We start from the raw sequence: 5,000 nt of genomic DNA on the forward strand, positions 1-5,000 counted from the left end.
GTCGCAAAAAACGCTGGGCAAATATATATCTCGGAAGAGTAACGACAGTCCGAGCCTCCTGGCGTTGCACTCGCAGCCGCAAAAAAACGCTGGGCACATATATGTCTCGGAAGAGTAACGACAGTCCGAGTCTCCTGCGTGGGAAGAGTCTTTCTAGGCCCTGACCCACGGGAAGGGTGTAGCTTCCCCCATCCCGGACATTTGACGTCGTCACACTACCGGTATTGACTAATAGACTGATTGCTGATAATCATTAGCCATACACTGGGGGAAACGGCCGACAGGGGCGGCAACATAGTGGAGCCGCAGTGTCACTAATGTACAGAGATAGAACAGTTTCGACTGGAACTAGAGTAACCGTATACACGGCACTGATTAGTAATAGATGCAGAGCCATCAGAATACAAATAATATATACAACCGTCCCTATACATGCTGAAAGACTCTGCACACAATGAGAACCACACGTCAGCCAGACACTCTTATCACACACTACTCTCTTATCACACACAATATCTAACCACCAGCATGGAAGAACATCCAGTGCATCCTCTCCGCCACATGACACAATCCACACTATCATTACCAGACCGGGAGGTCCACCCAGAAAACACAATATCCCACCCTTCCGACATCCGCACATTGCTCAGCTAAGCCACGAACACCCACACATGTCCTACACAGTGGTGCACCCAACATCACAATACTGCCTCCTGTCACAGCACACAAACAATGGCAGGAATGAAAGACACAGATCTGCCACAACCATGGAATCGGAGCGCCGCCTGTCATGAGCCAAAAGTGCATCCTGACGTGACAAATCGGATAATACCGCAGGCATCCAATTACGATAATCACTATCAACGAACCTGCCGCCCCCCCCCCCAATACACCTTTCCCTACAACAATGTGTATCTGAACCTACGCTATATCGTACCTTAACCTAACCTATATCGTACCTTAACCTAACCTATATCGTACCTTAACCTAACCTATATCGTACCTTAACCTAACCTATATCGTACCTTAACCTAACCTATATCGTACCTTAACCTAACCTATATCGTACCTTAACCTAACCTATATCGTACCTTAACCTAACCTATATCGTACCTTAACCTAACCTATATCGTACCTTAACCTAACCTATATCGTACCTTAACCTAACCTATATCGTGCCTTAACCTAACCTATATCGTGCCTTAACCTAACCTATATCGTGCCTTAACCTAACCTATATCGTGCCTTAACCTAACCTATATCGTGCCTTAACCTAACCTATATCGTGCCTTAACCTAACCTATATCGTGCCTTAACCTAACCTATATCGTGCCTTAACCTAACCTAATTTGTGCCTTAACCTAACCTAATTTGTGCCTTAACCTAACCTAATTTGTGCCTTAACCTAACCTAATTTGTGCCTTAACCTAACCTAATTTGTGCCTTAACCTAACCTAATTTGTGCCTTAACCTAACCTAATTTGTGCCTTAACCTAACCTAATTTGTGCCGTAACCTAACCTAATTTGTGCCGTAACGTAACCCATGTTGTGCCGTAACGTAACCCATGTTGTGCCGTAACGTAACCCATGTTGTGCCGTAACGTAACCCATGTTGTGCCGTAACGTAACCCATGTTGTGCCGTAACGTAACCCATGTTGTGCCGTAACGTAACCCATGTTGTGCCGTAACGTAACCCATGTTGTGCCGTAACCTAACCCATGTTGTGCCTTAACCTAACCCATGTTGTGCCTTAACCTAACCCATGTTGTGCCTTAACCTAACCCATGTTGTGCCTTAACCTAACCCATGTTGTGCCTTAACCTAACCCATGTTGTGCCTTAACCTAACCCACGTTGTGCCTTAACCTAACCTACGTTGTGCCTTAACCTAACCCATGTTGTGCCTTAACCTAACCCATGTTGTGCCTTAACCTAACCCATGTTGTGCCTTAACCTAACCCATGTTGTGCCTTAACCTAACCCATGTTGTGCCTTAACCTAACCCATGTTGTGCCTTAACCTAACCCATGTTGTGCCTTAACCTAACCCATGGTGTGCCTTAACCTAACCCATGTTGTGCCTTAACCTAACCCATGTTGTGCCTTAACCTAACCCACGTTGTGCCTTAACCTAACCCACGTTGTGCCTTAACCTAACCCACGTTGTGCCTTAACCTAACCCACGTTGTGCCTTAACCTAACCTACGTTGTGCCTTAACCTAACCCATGTTGTGCCTTAACCTAACCCATGTTGTGCCTTAACCTAACCCATGTTGTGCCTTAACCTAACCCATGTTGTGCCTTAACCTAACCCATGTTGTGCCTTAACCTAACCCATGGTGTGCCTTAACCTAACCCATGGTGTGCCTTAACCTAACCCATGGTGTGCCTTAACCTAACCCATGTTGTGCCTTAACCTAACCCATGTTGTGCCTTAACCTAACCCATGTTGTGCCTTAACCTAACCCATGTTGTGCCTTAACCTAACCCATGTTGTGCCTTAACCTAACCCATGTTGTGCCTTAACCTAACCCATGTTGTGCCTTAACCTAACCCATGTTGTGCCTTAACCTAACCCATGTTGTGCCTTAACCTAACCCATGTTGTGCCTTAACCTAACCCATGTTGTGCCTTAACCTAACCCATGTTGTGCCTTAACCTAACCTATGTTGTGCCTTAACCTAACCCATGTTGTGCCTTAACCTAACCCATGTTGTGCCTTAACCTAACCCATGTTGTGCCTTAACCTAACCCATGTTGTGCCTTAACCTAACCCATGTTGTGCCTTAACCTAACCCATGTTGTGCCTTAACCTAACCCATGTTGTGCCTTAACCTAACCCATGTTGTGCCTTAACCTAACCCATGTTGTGCCTTAACCTAACCCATGTTGTGCCTTAACCTAACCCATGTTGTGCCTTAACCTAACCCATGTTGTGCCTTAACCTAACCCATGTTGTGCCTTAACCTAACCCATGTTGTGCCTTAACCTAACCCATGTTGTGCCTTAACCTAACCCATGTTGTGCCTTAACCTAACCCATGTTGTGCCTTAACCTAACCCATGTTGTGCCTTAACCTAACCCATGTTGTGCCTTAACGTAACCCATGTTGTGCCTTAACGTAACCCATGTTGTGCCTTAACCTAACCTATAATGTGCCTTAACCTAACCTAAAGTGCGCCGTAACCTAAACTATATTGCGCCTTAACCTGACGCACGTTGTCGCTGAACCTGCTCTGTAATTGTTATGCAACCCGTTAAAGTAGTGTAGTGTTGCCTAACCGCAACCCTCGCAATATAGTTCGCTACTCGCACTGCCCGGTCCCCTGTGTATCGCGTCATGTTAAACACCTTGCAGGTGTTGCTGACTTTCCACATGCTCCTGCTATACACTGTAGTGTGGATAGCAGCAGGACGTACATGCCCCCCCCCCCCTTCCCCCCTGCCTTCGCAAGCTGGTCGGTGAGAAGTTTGCATGTTCAATGCCCTTCGCATGCCGACGTACTCAGCCTACGTTGTGGTACGGCCTGTCACCTGTCCGCCGATGTACGCAAAACCCACAAACTGTACTGCACATTGCTCCGTATGTACTGAATGATACATCGTGGCCCATGTGACCGTATGACGACAGCGCCTAGCAACGGCGGACCATACAGTCCAAATATTGTGCACGCAGCTACGTGTCGTCTCCCTATAAGAGCTGGATTGCAGTGTGGTACGCCATACAGACGTGTGGGAGGAACGGACGCCCTGGATGGCGATCAGCATGAGCAGTCTGTTGATGTAGTGGAGCGTGTATTCGGACGTAGTCGTCTCTTCTCACACACCGTGATAGCATGTTGCACCGCGTTCCACATCTGCGACATGCTGCAGAGGCGGGCTGACAGTCGTTCGCGCAATGGACACCGCATACGTACGGGGTCTACCTTCCACGTGTTCTCTAGGCGTGCACATGTTGTTGCGTCTATGTGGGCAGACGTAGTGTGTTGTGACACCTGACACAGGCATGCAATACTCGTTGCAAATGGCGATGGACGTGTACGTTTGCTGGTGACGTTACGCAAATGAACAACCGGTAACCCGTTGTGGTGCGGTTGTTCTCGCTAGAGGTGAATCAGTGTTGGCGACGATCGGTCGAGCTATTAACCGGTTGTTTCAGGGATACCCACCATGCCCACGAACGTGAAAGGGGACCCACCATGCCCACGAACGTGAAAGGGGATCTGGGTGTGAGGCGATACGCGGCGGTGGCTGGGTGGGACCGTCCCCGGCCGGTGAGGGGGGGCCGCCCGGCGTGCTGGCAGCGCGGTGCGTGGGCGCACGCGCTACAGCCGGCTGGTGGGGGCGGCCGGTGGCAGGCGCGCCGGCCGACGGACGCGGCAGGCGGCGCAGCTGCGCGCCGGCGCCCCCTGCTCGCGGCGCCTTGCGGCCAAAGTAGGTCCTCGCGGGCCCGGTGCGAAGCGCGGTGGCCATCTGCAGTGTGCTGGTCCGATTGAGGACTTTGTGCGCTGAGGATGCGCCGCCGCCCGGCGCTCGGCGCCGCGACGCCGTCTGCTGCTCGGTCGCCCCAGCGGTTCTCGCAGGTGGTTTGTATCGCAGCTGTGCGGACGTGTTGGCGCGTGCGCTGTGCTGGGAGAGTTCGCTTCGGCACCCAAGTAGGGCTTTTGTCCTTCTGTGGCGCTGGCGTTGGAGCTGCCGGTCACCGTAGGTGGCGCGTGTTGTCTCCCGCCGGCAATGCCACGACAGCACGCTCCCGGGCCTCTGTCGGCAGCGGCAAGCTCAGTTGGGAGCACGGGTGGTCGCACCTAAAGCGTCTACTCGCCTAACTCCGGGCGATTGCGCCTCTCTCGAACCCGACCAAGTACTTAGGACGGCGCTGCGCGCCGCCGGGACCTGAGAGGGTTTCGAGGTGTGTTGTGCAGGGGAGCTCAGCCTCCTCCTGTTTGCAGAATAATTGAGCGGACGCTTGCGTGTTCGCGCGGGCCCCCGGGACACACTCC

The sequence above is a fragment of the Schistocerca serialis genome, unplaced genomic scaffold (assembly GCF_023864345.2).
Source record: "Schistocerca serialis cubense isolate TAMUIC-IGC-003099 unplaced genomic scaffold, iqSchSeri2.2 HiC_scaffold_1073, whole genome shotgun sequence".
NCBI lineage: Eukaryota > Metazoa > Arthropoda > Insecta > Orthoptera > Acrididae > Schistocerca > Schistocerca serialis.